Here is a 22,202-nt window from a genome sequence, read left to right on the forward strand (position 1 = left end):
TGTTATGCGGAATGCTAGTTGTCTATGTGATATTTGCATGAAAGACCATGATCTAGCCCCTAGCAATTGTATAAAAGACCAGAATCTGGCCCCTAGCAGTTGTATGAAAGATCAGGATCTGGCCCCTGACACTTGTATATAATGTAACGCCCGCAAATCCGGGCTAATCAAATTAGAGGCAATAGGGGTCGAAAACGACTTTTCGACAAAAGATTATTTAGAATAAATAATCTTAACCAAGTTGTAGAGTATGTTACAAGGTTTTCGTACATATAAAGAACGCCGAAATCCGAGTTATAACGAAGAAGTTATGACCCGTTGAAGTTTCACGACGGAACCGCCACGATACCGGGAAGCGTAAATAGTGAATTTACGATAGAGCGAGATTTAGCCTTAGCGATCTAAACGAAAGTCGTAGAATATGTTAAACTAAGAACATTGATAAAAAGAACTCCCAAATCTGACTTCGTATGAGGAAGTTATGATTTTTCTAAGATTTAGCATAGCAGTGCACAACCCGAAATCTGAATTTTAGATCGGTCGATTTTTAGCCGACGGGATCTAAATGAAAGTTATAGTACTCATAAATACCAACGCGTGGATATAAAGAACGTCGATAATAGAGCTCGCATGCGAAAGATATGGACGAAGCTTAGTCCCTACTTTTCGAGCGCGGCGAATTCGATACAGTTTTGTAAATCCGAGATAGAATGAGAATTAGCCAACGAGGTCTAAATTAGAGTTGAAGATCTCATTAATAGGAACTCAACGGTAAAAAGACAGACAAAAACGAAACTCGTATGCGAAAGTTATGGACGAAGCTTAGTCTCTACTTTTCGAGCGCGGCGAATTCGATACAGTTTTGTAAATCCGAGATAGAATGAGAATTAGCTAACGAGGTCTAAATGAAAGTTGAAGATCTCATTAATAGGAACTCAACAGTAAAAAGACAGACAAAAATGGAGCTCGTATGCAAAAGTTACGGACGAAGCTTGGAGACTACTTTACTATACACTTCCTATAAATACAAGGGTGAACTCCTCATATTTTCTTCACACCATAAGCCTTTCTTTCTCTCTCTAACTTCTCTCTAACCTCCCTAAACCCCTCCCAAGTCTAGGGAACCTCCCTATCACGAGAAGAAAGCCCCGGAGCGCCCGACAGCTCCGAGAAGAAAAGCTTTCGGCTCGGAAACGCTGCTCCAGCGAAGCCCGGTTTTTAATAAAAACCCGCTGTAAGTGAGCTACGCCTATAGTATATTTAATATAGATTTTATTTAATTATAGTAACATTGTTAGGACCTTAAAATAATTATTTAGGCTATTATTATTAGTTATATTGAGTGTTATTTAACGCTTATATAATAGTAATAATAGCTAGAATATTAAATTAGTCTCATCAAGCGTTAGACTAAACTCTAGTGGTAATGATACTAGGTTTCGTCAAGGGATAATTGTTTTAAGAGTAACGAAGTGTTGTCCGAGTGCCGACTCACCACCTTTCAGGTGAGTGCATAGTCCCTTTCATCTTACACATAGATATGAAATATTTTATATAAACTACGTGCTATGTGTGCACATTATCTGAATATTTGCTGTCTATGCTGGTTGAACGTTTTATACATGTTTTAAAGGACTTAAACTGTATACGTATTTTATATATACGAAAATGTTGGGTATGAGATGGGTAGATGAATGATGAGAGATAGAAGATGACGTGAGTATACATTGGCAGCTATAGACTTAGTGCCTATGGGACAAACACCAGTAGCTATGGACTTAGTACCTTTTAGACGTTGGTAGCTATGGATTTAGTACCTGTTGGGAATTGGTAGCTATGGACTTAGTACCTATTAGTTAGACGCTGGTAGCTAAGGATTTAGTACCTGTAGGAATTGGTAGCTATGGACTTAGTACCTGTTGAACATTGGTAGCTATGGACTTAGTACCTATTAGATAAAGACTGGTAGCTATGGATTTAGTACCCGATGAATAGACTATAGCAGCTATGGAATTAGTGCTTTATGAACGAACATTGGCGGCTATGGATTTAGTGACAGTCCTATAACCCTGGAAGTAAGGGACATCGGAATAAACGAATGCAGGATAGATGACTCTTAGGTTAAATCCTTAAAGAGTAAAGAAGATAATGGGGATGGGTAATTGGGTTGATTGTTTGATTGAACATAATAATTATATTATTGTGGGTTGAAAACCCTATGTACTCACCAGGTTTCCCAACCTGACCCACTCAGTTTATGTATATCACAGGTGACGAAGTGAAGTGACATTACACTGAGAGATTTAAAAGAGATTTAGATCACTAGTGTAAATCATTGTAAGTTCTGTTTATGCTTATGTTTCGGTATTAACGATGACATCCCAAACATTTTAAAATGAAATAAATACGTTTCTTCGAAAATGTTTTAATAACGTATTTACCATGTTTTTCTGGGAACAAATTCCGCAACCTTTTTATAAAATGAAGTACTCTGATTTTTATAAAGCATAAACAAAATCGGTCTTTTCTGGCCGTGATTTTGGGGATGTCACAGTTGGTATCAGAGCATTAGTTTAAGCGAACTAGGAATATGGATTTATTTCTAGACTTAAACTTAGAATGCTAAGCGATGATTGTGAGGTGTGAGCACTAGCTTATTTTAGGAATTGTGCCTAAAATGCTTTTATGTGCTAAATGCTTTGTGCATGATATGTTGTTAATTGTTCGGATCTATGGTCTGTTGCCGACCGGATCTGGAAACCTTATGTGTTTAGGATTCTAAACGTACGACTACGGTATTAGAACTAGCATGTAAACGTTTCAGAGTGATAAGGATGATTTAAACGTCAAGTAAAGGTCTAAATTCACCTTATTCGGTGTATAGATCGAGATGGTAAGGACCCGTAGCGGAAACGTAAACGCAAATGGGAACAGGAACCAACCCCCAGTGGTTCAGCAAATACATGTTGTAGAAGAAGTTGCGCCTGAGCCAGTCACCATGGCTGGAGTTCAAGCCATGATTCGGGCTATGTTGGCTGAACAAAGGGAAGAAATGAGACGGATGTTGAATAGGGACGAACCTACTATGCCCATTGAGCAACCCGAACTGATTCCCGAGCAATCTGAGGAAGGGAACTACATCCGCCAAGTGAGTCAAGTTGGGACTCAAGGTGAGCAAAGGGATGGCCCAGAAGGGAGAAATAACAAGGATGGGCGGATGTACAAGAATTTCTTGGGTGCGAAACCACCAAGCCTCTCAGAAAGCCCAAAGTCGGTTGAGATTATGGATTGGATCTCTGAGATGGAGATGGTGTTTGAGAGTTGCAGTTGTAATGAGAAAAAGAAGACTGTCTTTGCAGTAAGACAGCTGAAAACTGGAGTCTTGAGCTGGTGGAAGCTATTGGCAGATACGATGGCACGAGGAGAAGCCTTAATGATGTCGTGGGAAGAGTTTTTGGAACAGTTGAAAATGCAGTACTGCTCGGAGGTAGATCTGATAGACCTAAACAACGAGTTTCAGAACCTGAAGAAAGGGAAGATGAGTGTTGATGAGTATGCCACCGCATTTACCGAGAGGATGAAGCTATTTCCCTACTTGGTGCCTACTGAACTCTCCAAGATTGATAGGTTTGCTAACGGATTGCCCACTGACTTTGGTCCAATGGTCAAAATGGCAACTACCTTGAAAGCAGCTGTTAGGGCAACTAAGAATGTAGAGGCCCAGATAAGAGAAAAGGGTCTAGAAAAAAATAAGGCAGGAGAGAAGCGAAAGTTTGAGGGATCTTCGAGGTCGAACAAGGAAAGCAAATTCTCAAAACTTGGAGGAACAGATGGAGGTGAAACAAGATGGTGTGATAAATGCAAGAAGAAGCATGGTGGGAAGTGCAACGAAGAAGTGACTTGTTACAAGTGTGGGAGGACGGGTCACTATTCCAAAGACTGCACACATAATGACAAAGTATGCTACGGATGTGGAGGCAAGGGGCACATGTCCAGAGACTGCCTAAGGAAAAATAAAGCAGCAAGACCAGAAACGCCACCAAGGCCAAGGGCATTTCACATGATCCTTGACGAAGCAGAGAACCATGCGAGGAATCAAGAATGAGGACTTCTTACCCGAAGATCGGATTATGCAGTAGCCATAGTTTCGTATAATGTAGCCTAGTAGAGGCATAGTCTAGGGTGAACTTGAACACCTATGTAATCGTTTCAAGAATTAATATAAAACCTTCGTTTTGTTATCTGATGTGTTAAATGATTGTATGATTTGCTGCATGGTGACTTGGGAAACTGCGAGACAATACTTGGGACGAGTATGAGTAGGTGTGAATGGTAGTAGATGCCTATACTACCGGAAGCACAGGACTCACACTTGGATCAGGGAAAGTCACAAGGTTACCAAGAAGCTAGTAATTGATTTCGTTTTATTCAAGTGTGTTGTTACCATCGTTTCGGTAATGACTAAGAAGATTGTTGATATTCCGACCCTAGTGGTCATATCGAATCGAGTCCGACTACGATGAGTATGTTGTGTGGTTCAGAGAACCAAGTTTGATGTAGCGTCCGACTTAAACCAAACGGTTGAAATCAAAGCGATCAATAGAAGTATCGCACTCGTTGTTAAAGAAGTTGGTGGCTAGAAATGCCTAATGTTAAAGTGTGATTATATCACATTAGAACATGAAGGAAGGCATAGTCTGTTTTAGAATTTAACTCTAAGAGACCTAAGTCTAAGTGTTGCAACATATGATGATAGGTCATTAGAATATGACACATCGATCTATAGTAGCAATAAAAGAACTTATCTCAAGTCCGTATCCAGCAAGAATCGAGATTGTGACTTGAAGGTCATAATTTGGGGTCTAACCTGAGGTAGAGAGCAGGTGCACGATCGAGTACTCTTACAGTCAATGAGTTTAAGAGATAGAATTGAAGGAATGTAGAAATTATAATTATTACCTAGGATGAAGAGATGACGTATGGAGTCATTATACGACCCTGTTTCGTTGATGATTCCGGGACGTAATCATCCTAAGGGGGAGATAATTGTAACGCCCGCAAATCCGGGCTAGTCAAATTAGAGGCAATAGGGGTCGAAAACGACTTTTTGACAAAAGATTATTTAGAATAAATAATATTAACCAAGTTGTAGAGTATGTTAAAAGGTTTTCGTACATATAAAAAACGCCGAAATCCGAGTTATAACGAAGAAGTTATGACTCGTTGAAGTTTCGCGACGGAACCGGCACGATACCGGGAAGCGTAAATAGTGAATTTACGATAGAGCGAGATTTAGCCTTAGCGATCTAAACGAAAGTCGTAGAATATGTTAAACTAAGAACATTAGTAAAAAGTACTCCCAAATCTGACTTCGTATGAGGAAGTTATGATTTTTCTAAGATTTAGCATAGCAGTGCACAACCCGAAATCTGAATTTTAGATCGGTCGATTTTTAGCCGACGGGATCTAAATGAAAGTTATAGTACTCGTAAATACCAACGCGTGGATATAAAGAACGTCGATAATAGAGCTCGTATGCGAAAGATATGGACGAAGCTTAGTCCCTACTTTTCGAGCGCGGCGAATTCGATACAGTTTTGTAAATCCGAGATAGAATGAGAATTAGCCAACGAGGTCTAAATGAGAGTTGAAGATCTCATTAATAGGAACTCAACGGTAAAAAGACAGACAAAAACGAAACTCGTATGCGAAAGTTATGGACGAAGCTTAGTCTCTACTTTTCGAGCGCGGCGAATTCGATACAGTTTTGTAAATCCGAGATAGAATGAGAATTAGCTAACGAGGTCTAAATGAAAGTTGAAGATCTCATTAATAGGAACTCAACAGTAAAAAGACAGACAAAAACGGAGCTCGTATGCAAAAGTTACGGAAGAAGCTTGGAGACTACTTTACTATACACTTCCTATAAATACAAGGGTGAACTCCTCATATTTTCTTCACACCATAAGCCTTTCTTTCTCTCTCTAACTTCTATCTAACCTCCCTAAACCCCTCCCAAGTCTAGGGAACCTCCCTATCACGATAAGAAAGCCCTGGAGCGCCCGACGGCTCCGAGAAGAAAAGCTTTCGGCTCGGAAACGCTGCTCCAGCGAAGCCCGGTTTTTAATAAAAACCCGTTGTAAGTGAGTTACGCCTATAGTATATTTAATATAGATTTTATTTAATTATAGTAACATTGTTAGGACCTTAAAATAATTATTTAGGCTATTATTATTAGTTATATTGAGTGTTATTTAACGCTTATATAATAGTAATAATAGCTAGACTATTAAATTAGTCTCGTCAAGCGTTAGACTAAACTCTAGTGGTAATGATACTAGGTTTCGTCAAGGGATAATTGTTTTAAGAGTAACGAAGTGTTGTCCGAGTGCCGACTCACCACCTTTCAGGTGAGTGCATAGTCCCTTTCATCTTACACATAGATATGAAATATTTTATATAAACTACGTGCTATGTGTGCACATTATCTGAATACTTGTTGTCTATGCTGGTTGAACGTTTTATACATGTTTTAAAGGACTTAAACTGTATACGTATTTTATATATACGAAAATGTTGGGTATGAGATGGGTAGATGAATGATGAGAGATAGAAGATGACGTGAGTATACATTGGCAGCTATAGCCTTAGTGCCTATGGGACAAACACCGGTAGCTATGGACTTAGTACCTTTTAGACGTTGGTAGCTATGGATTTAGTACCTGTTGGGAATTGGTAGCTATGGACTTAGTACCTATTAGTTAGACGCTGGTAGCTAAGGATTTAGTACCTGTAGGAATTGGTAGCTATGGACTTAGTACCTGTTGAACATTGGTAGCTATGGACTTAGTACCTATTAGATAAAGACTGGTAGCTATGGATTTAGTACCCGATGAGTAGACTATAGCAGCTATGGAATTAGTGCTTTATGAACGAACATTGGCGGCTATGGATTTAGTGACAGTCCTATAACCCTGGAAGTAAGGGACATCGGAATAAACGAATGCAGGATAGATGACTCTTAGGTTAAATCCTTAAAGAGTAAAGAAGATAATGGGGATGGGTAATTGGGTTGATTGTTTGATTGAACATAATAATTATATTATTGTGGGTTGAAAACCCTATGTACTCACCAGGTTTCCCAACCCGACCCACTCAGTTTATGTATATCACAGGTGACGAAGTGAAGTGACATTATACTGAGAGATTTAAAAGAGATGTAGATCATTAGTGTAAATCATTGTAAGTTTTGTTTATGCTTATGTTTCGGTATTAACGATGACATCCCAAACATTTTAAAATGAAATAAATACGTTTCTTCGAAAATGTTTTAATAACGTATTTACCATGTTTTTCTGGGAACAAATTCTGCAACCTTTTTATAAAATGAAGTACTCTTATTTTTATAAAGCATAAACAAAATCGGTCTTTTCTGGCCGTGATTTTGGGGATGTCACATATAAGACCAGGATTTGGCCCTCGGTACTTCAAGGAAAAACCATGTGGGTAGCCCATGACACTTGTATGTTTTGGTATGCGGTATTTTGGGGACTCACTAAGCTTTGTGCTTACGGTTTCATATTTATAGTTTCAGGTACTTTTGGTTCGAAAGAGAAGGGTTTGGCGTGACTACACAGCATCCCCTAAAGTTTTATGCATTGGCAATTAATGATATTACTTTGATGTTTAAATGATGAATTCAATTTGATCGGTTTTGGAACTACTCATTTGTATGATTTATTTTTTAAAAATGAAAAAAAATACCTTGGATTTTCGGGACGTTATATAAGATGAGAGAAATGATTCGATAAATTCAAGCTCAAAAATTAGATTAAGCATTGGAATGGGTGAAATTGAAACAAGATTAGGTTTAGATTAAGAACTTGATTTTAAGAGGTATGATGAAACTCATTGGATATCTCACTATAAAACCATTTTAAAAGTTATCAACTTGTTTCCCACAATTGTTGAAATACTTGTGAATATAAGGTAGAATGGTTCATTTTCGAATGATAAAGTAAAAAAGCTCAAGGTATTGTATACTTACTATAATCATTTGATTGTATCTCTATGACATAATTAATGTCTACTATATATGGATACACCAATGATTTGTGGCTCACTTTGTAGAGAAAAGACAAGGACATTGTTAGTGTTATAAGACCTGATTAACTAACTAAATGAGTTTTCCATTAAAGTCTCATTATTTTATCATAATTTACGAATAAGTCTCAAACTAAAATTTAGTGATGATTTGACCATTTTCTCCCTGTAACATACATTTTACCGGTTTCATTGCTAACCTACAAGCCTAGTCATTAAATGAGCTGATGAGATGAATATGTTGGGTTATATAATGTTATGTTTACCATAAAACTTGATATCCTTATGTATTGTATATTTTTTGGAATATAAAATGATTCCAACAAAGACTATAATAATTACAAAAACTAGAAACAAGTTCGTCATTTTTTTATGTTTTTAAGAAATTTCAAATTATATATCTAATATTATGTAACCTAATATATCCATCTCATCAGACATCAACTTATTTCCTGCCCTTTTTTTCCTGGAAACACACATTTTACCGGTTTCATTGTTAACCTAGATGCATAATCATAAATAAGTCGATGAGATGGATACCAAAATTTATAGGAAACGTAGCATTATATAACACATCGTATCCATCTTATCAGCTAATTTAATGACTAAGTGTCCAAGTCAGCAATAAAACTGGTAAAATATATGTTACATCGAGAAAATAGTCAAATCATCACTAAATTTTAGTTTGAAACTTATTTGTAAAATAAGGTAAAATAATGAGACTTTAATGAAACCAGGTATGTAATGAAACCGATAAACCGAAAAAATGTCAAATTGTCATTTTTACCGGTAATTCATGCTTTTTCTTAAATAAAATTTAGTTTGTGAGTTTTTCGTAAATTATGGTCAAATATTTGGACTTTTCTGTACATTTCTCTATAAAAAATAAGTTGTGAAATAAGGTAACTGGAAAATTGGTCACTTTTATTAAGAATGACATGTTTCTACAAGTTTTCGATGGCGATATGATTAATTCATTTCAAGACATGAGACCTTGACGAACTCATTTATAATATTTGTTTAAATTACGTTTTAGTGATTTACAATGTTCAATATTAAGCGACTCTTTACAAATACCCTTTTTGTGACATCCTCAAAATCACGGCAAAAAAAAACCGGTTTCATTTATGCTTTTAAAATAATTTCAGAGTAAATCCATTGATTTAAAAGAGTTGCGGAATTTGTCCCCAAAACATTACATGATAAAATAAGATTTATCAAAGCATTTCTTAAATAAATGTGTTTTCATTATATATCAAAACTCGAGATGTCATGTTCCGATACAGACAAAAAAGCATAAACAATAAAACATAGACCTTACACAGTTATATACAACTACTGGTCTATAAACAAAAACATCTTCATAAGTTCTCCAACTTATGCTCTCGCGCCACTACCTGTAATACAAAGAAATTGAGTGGGTCAGGCTTGGGTGCCTGGTGAGCATATAGGGTTTTCAACTCACAATAATTAATTATATTTAATTTCACCAACCAACAATAACTCGATTACCCATTCCCGTTATCCCCAGTTTACGTCTCTATGACAACAACTATTACAAGGGACCTAATCTAGGATTTTCATCGGGACGGACACTACTGCAGAGGGGTTTCCTTAACAATGAATGTCCTAAGGCAATCATGAGGGGGATAGAATACAACAACTAAACGCCCAAGTTCACTACACCTACAGGTTATGAGCCTGCCAGCGTTCCACTGAACTGTCTAGAAAAGGCTGTGGTCGTCATCCATATTCTGCTCGACAACTAGATCACAATCACATCGAGGCATCTCATCAGTTAATCACACATCAACTATCTACCCAAGTTCTACCCAACATTTTTGTAGATAACAACATACATAGGCATTCATATGCAACTTAAAAACTGATAAGATACTCATTCCATACTCATTCCAAATAAACAGATTACATATATATACACGTAACACGTATTCTAAAGTAGATACTTCATATCTATGTGTTAGAAGAAAGGGAATATACACTCACTTGATCAAAAGATGATCGGACAGCACTACGGCTCTAAGAGTAGCATTTCTTCGGTGAAACCGGGATATCTTCACAAAAATCGGGCTTCTCGCGGGCAGAGTTTCAGATCGAGAACTCTGTTTTTCGGGATCTTCGGGGCTTCGGGACTCGCTTAGGGTCTCGGGATGATACTGGGGCTTGGGGGTATTTTTCTTGCACTCAAAACGAGGAAATACGGGAGAGAGAAGAATTTTTAGCAAAAAGATCAGCAACCTCGGCCTTCTATTTATAGGAGCGAGACCTCGGACTATGCTGGGCGTACCGAGGCCCTACGCTGGGCGTACTTTGGATAAGGGTGCCAGGTGGCGAAGTCTCGGTGGTGGAACGTGGCTCTTCTTCGGACCGCAAGAGGCAGTAGTACGCTGCGCGTAACTTCCTCGTACGCAGGTCGTACTTCGGTGTCGACATGTACGCGGGGCGTACACTGGGCCTACCCTTCAGATCAGATCAGGATGCATCGGATTCGGATATTATCCGAATAAATAATAAAATTCATATTATTTAAAAACTTCTGAAATTCATATCTTCCTCATACGAGCTCCGTTTTCGACGTTCTTTATATCCATGCGTAGGTGAGACTAAGCTCTACAACTTCCGTTTAGACTCCGTCGGCTAATTTTGACTTTATTTTTATTATATTATTTTTAGTAGGCTGGGACAGGAAAAATCCGTTATAAAATCATAACTTCTTCATCCGATGTCCGTTTTCGTCTGTCTTTTTACCGTTGGACTACTAATGACGAGATCTTCGATTCTCATTTAGATTGTTTCGCCTAGAAATCACTCGATCTCATATTCGAACTTTGGGCTGCATACTGCTAAGCTGAAACTTCGAAAAATCATAACTTCCTCATACGAAGTTAGGTTTGGACGTTCTTTTTAGCATGCTCTCAGTTTAACATATTCTACGACTTTCATTTAGATCACTAAGGCTAAATATCGCTCTATCGTAAATTCACTATTTACGTCATTCAGCGTCGTGTCTGCTATGTCGCGAAACTTCGACATGTCATAAATTCTTCGTTATAACTCGGATTTCGGCATTCTTTATATATTCGAAAATCTTGCCACGACAGCTACAACATCATGTATCGATATCGGGCTTATCTAATATTTTTACTTTATCGCTTATTTTTATTCCTTAATCCATTTAAATCAAACAATTAAGCAATAAACACATAATACTCAAATAATACATTCTTATTATTTCAAAACGAGTTACAAAGGTTAACGTAGACTGTTATATCATCATTGATGCCTAGCCTAGAAACACGGACGTTGCAATTCTCTCCCCCTTAGGATGATTCCGTCCCCGGAATCACACATCAACAAACAAATGCAGATAACGACTCATCATGTCACTCTCCATCTCCCAAGTGAGATTTGGCCCATTCGTATGTTTCCATAGATTTTATATGTTTTTTATATGTTTATATGTTTTTTAAGTCTTTCATAATTGAATCTAAATTATGCTTTTGCAAGTTTTATTTGAAATACATTTGATGGGTTTGTAAAACTTTAATTTTCTCAAGTCTTCAAAGGCTTTGGCAGGTTATAGGATTGGCCAAGCACACATGCACGTGAAGTCGGGCAGTGGACGAGAGACATGTGGTTCATGGAATGGTGCAATTTAGGCGCACTTTACACTTTGCTTCGAATATGAGTAGCTTTTATTTTTATTGGATCTCGGGTTTGGTGATCCGTTCAAACAGTTAGAGCGAACTATCAATTCGGTAACATGTAAATTTGGAGAGTCGGCGTTGTGGTAAGGGATAAATCTAGTCTCAACATCTACCACATAGCATACTATGAGTGGCAGACCATTATCACTGCCCCTTATTTTGGGGTGTAACGTCCCAAAATTTAAAACCCAAAATTTTGTTTTCATAATAATAAACAGCTAACCAAAACATGTTCGTAAAGCCATGAAGGAAAATCAGAGTATGTCAATCAATCATCTCAATACATCAGATTCAAATAAAATGGAAATCGTGGTGTGTGCAATGCGATCACCCCGAGCACTTCCTCTTCGATCCGGAAGTACCTGAAACATAAACTAAAAACCGTAAGCACAAAGTTTAGTGCGTTCCTCAGAATACCCCATACAACATATCAACATACAATGGGTCATGCCCCACAACCATCGGGCCCCATCCAAAACAGATATGTCAGTAATATGCGATGGGCCCTACCCAACACACTCATCAGGCCCCGCCTGACATCGAGTCGCACCCGGTATACATACAAACACATACAACACATGCAAGAGTCACACAGACAGCTAGCATACAAATAATAGTAATCCATGGGCTAACATTGGTGCCTTCGACCCGTCAAACACTAGGAGGAGACTCACCTTAAACTGCTGAAACAACTAGATAAATGTTTGGACTGCTGATTTGGAAATCTCCGCACTAAACATCATCAAATATTACTCTAGTTAATAATTAGGTCATAAACCATAACCGGGAATCTAGTTCGTTTGTCCAACACCCAGGGTAAAATACCATTTTACCCTTTCCTCCCTTGGCTCAATAACCGAGGCCCAACCCAATGGCACCAAAAGCCCAATGTGGCCCAAATTCCTAAATGATACCCAAACCCCATTATGGGCCCAAATTCAAGAAGGCACAAAGCCTAACAATGGCCCAAAGTAAGAAATAATATTGGACCAACAAGGCCCACAACCTTAATAATCCAAATATGGCCCAAACCACAAAAGTCAATTAAAGTCAACAAATGTTGAGTACACCTAGTGTACTCAGACTTACGCCCGATGTACGCCACCTTTGGCTAGTACATGCTGCGTATGAGATGGGTACGTCCAATGTACTCCACAGCAACCCAAACCCCCCATTAAGTGCTTAATTGGTTAAGCTACTAAGTTCACTTATTAGATCTGATCCTAAATGATGTCTTAACACACAAAGTTGGCAACTTTACTCCTTTTCATGTCTTAATGGGTCCCAATACTTGTTTTTTACAAATAAAACCCATAATAAGATCCCTAATTTATGCATGCTTCAATATAACACATCAAGATTGCATTTTTACGCACAATGAACCTCAAAAATGCTAAGATCTACCATCCCTAGATTCTAGAGTAACTCATACTCTCAAGCATGACTAATAGGACCATAAAATGGACAAAAACAAGCCCTAACTAGATCTATCATAATGAACCATCAAGTTAAGAGCTTTATACCTCCAAAAGCTTTCTAAGTTGGTAATGGTTTTGGATCCACAAGCTCCAACCACACCAATGCAACTTCCAAGAGCTCTTCTTCCTTCAATATCACCAAAAACACTCTTAAAGATCACTTCCAAGCTCAGAATACTCAAATAACAATTAGGGTTTCGTTTTCAGTTTTGGAGAGGTGTAGTGTAACATCCCGTTTAATAAATTTATAATATTTAGAGGATGAGGGTGTCGGGGAGCCAATTGATGTAATTTTGGATTTTTAGGGTTAATGTGTAAGTTCATGATTTAATTTGTAAATATTCCTGAGGGCAGGGGATATTTGGTAAGTTTTGGACCTTATTTGTAATGAATTTATGGAATTAGGGGCTGCATGGTAACTATTGGGATTTAATTTGAAAAGAATTATGGAAGTATGGGTTAAAAAGGTAAATATTGGGTTAAAGTTGAAGAAGATTTGGTGGGGAGGGGCTGGTATTGTAAAAATCGCAAATTGTTTGAAGAAAGTCACGGGGTATACCCGATGCTCCCTCCCAGCATCTAACCCTAAACCTATCAAGAGCATTCAGCCGCCATGGGAGACGACCCGGCCGCCACCCTCCATGTTCGTTTGCCATTCCGATCAGTCCAACCATTGTCGCTGCTAATCCGATGCCGGAACGCCATTGAGGCTGCAGGACGACGCGAAATTTCTGGGCGTCGCATGCTTGTCGGAGCTGTAAAGCGTGATCGTGGCTTCCGTTCATTGGGAAGATCTCAGCCCGATTCCCTGCTATGATTGCTTCCTTCCTTTCTGCCTATTTCGTCACTGTGTCGCCGTCACCATCTCTATTCCGAGCAGCAGCCATAGCGGATCTTCTTCTTTTCCTCCGACTGCCTTAGGCCGCCGCGAAAGTGGTCGTGGGAAGGTACGTTTTTCAGTGTTCTATCATAATCTATATTACTGGGTGGTGTTATGGTGTTGTGAGCGAACTTCTGGACACGAAAAATCCACCGTCAACACCTCAAGGAGGTGGTTGCCATCTATTTTGCTTCCATAAGCCATGAGAGGTGGCTATGGGTGTGTTTTTGAGTTCGTGCTTGGGTGAAATTGCTGTTCTCGGGAATTATGAGGGCGAATAGTGGTATGTGTGGTTGGAAAACCCCCCACCACCACCGTGAGCCGCCATTGACCACCACTACCTAAGGTGGTAGTGGGTGGTGCTTAGCATAGTGAACCATAATTAGCCCAAATGTTTGATCTGGACTAGTTGGATAGTGATTGGCCTAGAAATCCTAATTAGGGTTTAGAAAACCCTAATTGTTGGGTTTGTTGGTTGGGCCTTTTAGGACCCGCATTTGGACCAGTGGACTGAAGATAAAACTCAAGACAATTCTATTATATGATATCTTAGTGGAATAATGGACTTAATGGGTTAAGACCTTAATGGGTAAGTGAGAAACACTTAACCCTAATTGTCATTTTATGTGAAAACCCTAATTTTTCTTGGGCCTTGTGTTGGGCTTTCCTATTAGGGTTGGTGTTTGTGCCATTGATGGGCCATCCAAGAGCAGTCATGTGAACTAGAATATTTAGATGGGCTTTAGGGTAAGGCCCATATGAGGGTTTGGGCCTAATTTGGAAAATTGGGCAATGATTGGGCCTTGGTGGGCCTAATGGACTTGAGATATTTATGGACCAGATTGGTGGAATATATTTAGACCTAATAATGTTAAGGTTGTTCTTAGAACCTAATGGGGTTATTTGTGGGTTTGAGTTAGTGATAGAAGCCAGAGTGTAGCAGCAGAATGTATAGGATCTATTCGCCATTCAAGGTGAGTCTTTTCACTATACTTATCTGTGTTGTAATCTTGTCACAACTAGAAATTTTGTGCCTTGTAACTACAACACATAAGTAAAATTTTGAATCAAAAACTTAAGAGCATGTATGATTCTTACTTTATGACATCAAAATTTGCAATCAAATACACCATACAAGCATTACAAATAGTCAACAAGCAAATGGGAAACCCTAGAAGTTCTTGTTTAGGTCCATTTTGGACTAGGACTTCCTTATTGGGCCCAATGGACCAATAAGCTTCCAATTTGACTATCTTGGGCTTAGAATCCTTAAATGGGCTCTAATTGGACCCACTTTCATTTATTTCAACATTTTGGGCCATATTGGGCCTAGAATGAAATAAATTAAATATCATGAACCATTATGGACCATAATTGACCTAAACTAGCCTAACAAAGTATAAAAATCACACTTATATATTTTATAGGGCCAACAATCACTCAACCTAACTCTAATATGGGCTTAGCGGCAATAAGGCACAAAAATCTTTTTTTCCTCTCCAAATCTCGGCTCAAGCCCAAACTCAAGGGATGAAGAGTTGACTTATGAGATTGTCACCTCATTAATACATCCCATACCTCCATGCATGGACCAACATGCGTCTAGGTTAGTCATCTCAACTCTCTCTCTCTTCTTCTTCTTGATTCTCGGCCGAGAGCTCCCAAACACACACACTTCATCCACTTTTTGTGTAGCAAACTCTCTCAAGGAACACCCTCACCTTTCTTCATCTAATTTTCGAGACTTAAGAGCTTTTCAAAGAGATTTTCCACAAGAATCATCATCTAAGGTAAGTTTATACTTAAATCTATGATCTAGGTTCCTTGTTATATCAAACATCTCATCTTAACTCATGTAAATTTATGGTCTAACTCCCTAGAACCATCTAAGTTCGAAAACCTCCTCGAGAAGTTGCTAGAGCCGAAAAAAACATCAAACTTCTTCCAAACTCCTCCAAAATCGAAATCTAACTCAAGGTGAGCTTCATACCCCTTATTTTTCGGTTTTTATAAGTTTTGTGGGAGGGGGATACAAGAAAATGTGTAGATCTATGAGTATATGTATGCCTTGTGTGATTTCTATGTTTATATATATGTTATGCGATTGTGGTGTTGGATCTAGTCAAAAAGTCCTTAAAACCGAGATTTACATTAGGTTGTATGAAACAAGTATAAATCATATTATTACACACAAATCATTTCTAGAAAAATAACCAAGTTGGTTAATATGAACATTTTTGGGCTAAGAACCCATTTTTGGGCTCAAAATGTTGAAAATATAAATTCAAAGGGGCCCAAAATGACAAAATGCAAATTCTGATGGTTGAGATGAGTCAAAACAGTTTCAAAAATGTATCTTCTTGAAATTTACTCTTTTGAAGGATTAAAATGTAATTTTTAAGCATAATGGGCCAAAAATGAATTTTTCGGCCCAATAAAGCCCAAATTGCGAGATTTTCAAATTATAGGGGCTGAAACTGTACTTTTCTGTAAAACAGGGGACTACTAGTGCTCCAAGCCCATTTCTAGGGTTAAAAATACTTTTCATATTTAAAATGGACCAAAGATGCAAAAAATTTCTATTTTGGGCCAAAAGTGTAAAAATTGCGAAAATAGAGGTTTCAGCCGAGAAAACTTCATTCTGAGGGACTAAAACTGTTTTTCAAATAAATTTGAGCTGAAAAATACCCTTTTCAACAAGTTTTGATACTAAAGTGTCAAGAAAAATGGTTTAAGGACTAAAATGGAAATTCTTTTATACTAAGGGTCAAAAGTGTAAATTTCTCCAAAAGAAAGGGGCTGCAAAAAGTAAAATTCTAATGTTTTAAACAATAAATCCGTCATGATGAAATACTAGTACCACAACTACTGACAAAACATAATACACCTTCAACACCAAAAAAATCGTTACCAAACGAATTGATTCGGTCTCGAATCAATAATGAATCAAAAATCTATACACAACGATACTACAATACACACACTGAAATTACGGGAAGTCAATACACACGCGGGAATTCACCAGACGTTGATACACCATCTTTGGGCCCGAAAGTTTCAAATCGTGCTTGTTGGGCCTAGCTAGCCCAATGACATGATCTTTAGGCCCGAAGGAAACTCGCTTACATGTTGTTGGGTCTCATATGACCTAATTCCATGTAAAAGGACTTTCAATGGCTTTTGTGCTGTTGGGCCCCAAGGGTCTTTTGGTACTGCTAGCAAAGTCGAGAATTCACAAATGCGAGTCGGGCCAAGGGCCTTTCGCATTCACGATAGCCTTGAACGACTTATGGAAATAGCGGGGGCTTCGCACCCTCTTTTCTCCTCGATTGTGGGGCTATGAGAAGTTAGGGTGGTTGGATTAAGTGAATAGTACGGACGACGCCTAAGGGATCGTTGTATAGTTGTAAACTAGTCGTTTTCATTAATGCGTGTTTATAACAATTCACAATCCATAATTAATCCAATGTCACCTGTAATTATCAAATACACACGTCACAACGGTATAACAAAATATAAAACGTGTAATTCAAAATATTAGGAAAACATCGGGTTTTCCTAGGGTTTTCAATTCATACACCTACAAGATGCATACCAAGTCTAACAAATTTTTTTTACATTTATAGAAACAAACAGGCATACTTACGGATCTTTACACTTTTTACACGATACTCTTTTCAGAAAATATCGGATTTTCTGGTGGTTTTCAAAACAATACAAAACATTATATTTCAAACATTACTTATGAACTCACCAACATTTCATATGTTGACGTTTTTCAAAATACTTGTATTCTCAGGTAACATGTAAATCGAAGGGAAAAATGTACTCAGTGATGTCTTGTTGTTTGTTTAACTAGTATCGAACAATCTACTTTTTGGGAATGTAATGTTATGAAACAATGTACTAAATGTAAACACTACCAGTTGTACTATTTCAATGCATGGTGGTGAATGATGTTATGTTTCATGTATATTCACTGTGATGGTATTCAATTGAGTCACAACAACCCTCGGACGTTTCCGCCGTCTGGTTCAGGGGTGTGACAGGTTGGTATCAGAGCTTTGTTTATAGTGAACTAGCATATCTAGCCACACATTGATATGCAACTATAAAACAAAAGAGGGACTAACACAACTCTGAACAAAACAAGTGAAACACAACAATAAAACACCCTTGCTTGCATTAGGAATAAGAACATAACGGCGAATCAAACAAGATTACACTAGTATCCCGGTTAATTCAGGACTGTTCTTAGCGGTATCAAGGAGTGGATGTGGCCTGATCAACTACATTCCCTCCAAGGTATAACTAACACATGTTCTGATGAGATCGCGATAGCTAGAGAACTTAAAAACAAACCCCTTTATCACCAGAAGAGAAGAACGTCTGTTTAGTCTATAACATAGTGTAGAGTCATAGGAGTAACGATGGTTTATACCTTCCCCCAGCCTTCATGGAGGGAGAGCAGCCGGGTATCCAGTTTCATCAAGTCCTAGTGGCTCACGAGATGCTTGAAGATGAACCAGAAGGGAATCCAGAGGAAGCACACGACGTCAGACCTGATGAATACCTAGACATCGACTACGAGTTCGGGGAGACCGACGATGACATCGAGGAAGGACAAGATCCGGACAAAAATCACGCCACGTCGTTCATGGACGAGGCGCAACCAGACCACCCCGCCCCACCAATGAACCCCCCAAGGGAGAACCGCTCTCCCGAAGATGAGATCGCCGCCCTGCAGCAACAGTTGTACGCCATGGAGGCACGTGCAGTGCGAGCTGAGCACGAGAGGGATGAGGTTATTGGAGACATGACGGAGATGGCTCAGTTACTAGCTCAACACTTCGGCATATGACCCCTCCACTATGTAGGACGCACCACGGAGTGTTAGGGATAGACTTATCTTACTGGGTCATTAGGAACTATGCTATGTACCCCGACTCTATGTTTAAGTGACTACACTACTCATAGAGCCGTTATGCTGTCGAAGTAGTGTCACTCATGTATGCTCTTACGAGCAAAATTTTCATGTATCAAATGCGGATAATATTAGTAAACTTTTACGTGCTTTGTTATGATATTACAAATTGCTATGTGTTGTGAATCTATGATTGTATACTACATGATAGAAGTACTTAAGTTCGTGCCATACACCTAGTCAGTAGGATCACAACCACACGGAAGCCACGTATACTCAACATCTTTCCGTTTCATGACAGAAAGATGCCTCACCGACCTACTCACGGAAACCCTGGACCAACCCCACCCGAAGTTGACTCAGCCGCATTCCAGGCAGCGGTCTCTGCTGCGGTCAATGCAGCGATGACACAAATTCATCAAGGGAACAATGGAGGAGTCAACGGGCAAGGGGCCGGAAGTTCAAACAACGAAATGAATCAGGGACCCACCAAAACATGTACCTACAAGGACTTCACAAACGCTAAACCACGAACCTTTAACGACACTGGAGGGGTGATCACTCTGAAACGATGGATCGAGAAGGTGGAATCGGTATTCGAGATATGCGATGTCCGGAGGAAATGAAGGTGAAGTTTGTAGCATGCACTTTCGTTGATCAAGCGCTCACTTGGTGGAACGGACACGTGGAAGCCATGACACTCCCTATAGCCAACTCCATGCCGTGGTCGGAAATGAAAGAAATGCTGATGGCTGAATACTACTTACGAGGTGAGATTCAGAAAATGGAGCAAGAGCTGTGGAACCTTACTGTGCGGAATGCGGATACCGATGCCTACATATCGAGATTTAGTGAACTATCTCTGTTATGCCCGGGTATGATCACCTCGGAAGGAAAGAAGATTGAGCGATTCATCTGGGGACTAACCTCTCCGATCCAAGGAAACGTGATAGCTGCAAATCCCGAAACTTTCGACAGTGCTAAAAGATTGGCAAAGAAGCTGTATGACCACAACAATAAGAAGGGGGAGAAGCCAACGGATACTTGAGGCCAAGAAGGAAAGTGATGGCAAGAAAGGGAAAAACAACAAAAGGAAGGGGCGTCAAGGCTCCGAGACTTCTAAGAAGCAGCAGCCAGTGGCGGTTAATGCTGCCACCGTGCAAGTCCCAACTACACCACATGCTCCAGCCTTAGCTGCCCCAAATGTTCCTAGACCTTATTCCGGTAATCTTCCCAAATGCAACAAGTGCAGTTTCCATCACAACGGAGAATGCAAGGAGTTGCAGTGCACCAGTTGCAATTGAAAGGGACACACGGCGAGGTGCTGCAGGACCTACCCTCCTCAAAATCAACAACAGGGAAACAACAACCGCAACAACAACAACATCAATGCTGGGGGCAACAACGCCGGTCCTAGCCACACATGTTATGGATGCAGAAGGACAGGGCATTTTCGTCGCGATTGCCCTAACAACAACAATCCCGGAAATGGAGGAATGAGAAGGGTGCTGGCCATGGGTCAGGGGGAAGCAATTCAGGATCCCGCAGTTGTTACCGGTACGTTTCCCCTAAACCACACTTATGCATGCATCCTATTTGACATCGGAGCGGAGCGAAGTTTCGTAAGCAATAAGTTTAAGCATTTATTAAAACAACAACCCCATAAGCTCAATGAAACCTTTACGGTGGAAATGGCCAATGGGAAAACCGAATCCACGGGGGAAATCTACATCGGATGTACCCTAACCCTGAACCAACACGTCTTTCGAATAGACTTAATGCCTGTATCTGTTAGGAGTTTCAATGTGATTATTGGCATGGACTGGTTAAGCCTCTACCGTGCTGAGATTATGTGTCACGAGAAGGTCGTTCGCCTTCGCCTTCCTAATCACGAAACCCTAGTTATTTACGGAGACAAACCTAGCACGAACCTTCGCCTCATCTCGTGCATCCAGGCACAAAAGCATCTACGAAAGAAAGATTTGACATTCCTGGCTCACATAGTGGATAAAACCAAGGAAGAGACTAACATTCAAGATATTCCAGTAGCGCGTGAATTTCCAGACGTATTTCCTCAAGATCTTCCTGGAGTACCCCCAAAGAGGCAAGTTGAATTCCGAATTGACCTCGTTCCAGGAGCAACCCCTCTCACTAAATCACCTTACCGGCTAGCTCCTGCTGAAATGCAGGAATTGTCCAGTCAACTCAGCGAACTCCTGTACATGGGATTCATCCGACCTAGTTACTCGCCATGGGGAGCTCCGGTCCTGTTTGTCAAAAAGAAGGACAGATCTTTTAGGATGTGCATCGATTACAGAGAGTTAAATAAACTCACTGTCAAAAATCGCTATCCACTCCCACGAATCGACGGTCTATTTGACCAGCTCCAAGGAGCTAGTTACTTCTCTAAGATAGATCTAAGGTCCGGATACCATCAACTCAAAGTCCGGGAAGAGGATATTCCTAAACCAATTTCCGAACTCGTTATGGACATTATGAATTTGTTGTAATGCCCTTTGGTCTAACAAATGCCCCTGCCGCATTTATGGATCTGATGAACCGAATCTGTCGACCATTCCTCGAAAACTTTGTCATTGTCTTCATTGATGACATTCTCGTCTATTCCCGAAGCGAGGAAGAGCATGGTCAACATCTCCGACAAATTCTAGAAACTCTGCGATTGGAAAAGCTATACGCAAAACTCTCCAAGTGTGAGTTCTGGCTTCGTAGTGTGAACTTCCTAGGTCATGTTGTTAGCCAAGATGGAATTCATGTGGATCCCTCTAAGGTCAAGGCTGTTGAAGGATGGGCAGTCCCGACAACACCCACGGAAATTCGTCAATTCTTAGGTCTAGCAGGCTACTATAGGAGGTTTATTCAAAACTTCTCTAAGATCGCCAAGCCACTTACCTCACTTACGCAAAAGGGCGTATCATTCAAATGGACGGACAAGCAAGAGGTTGCATTCTGAACCCTAAAGCAAGCCCTCTGTAGTGCCCCGGTACTATCTCTACCGGAGGGAACAGAAGATTTCGTGGTCTACTGTGACGCGTCAAATCAAGGCTTAGGTTGCGTTCTCATGAAGCGTG

This window comes from Lactuca serriola, chromosome 2, assembly GCF_051521515.1.
Source record: "Lactuca serriola cultivar US96UC23 chromosome 2, Lser_US96UC23_V15, whole genome shotgun sequence".
NCBI classification, from domain to species: domain Eukaryota; kingdom Viridiplantae; phylum Streptophyta; class Magnoliopsida; order Asterales; family Asteraceae; genus Lactuca; species Lactuca serriola.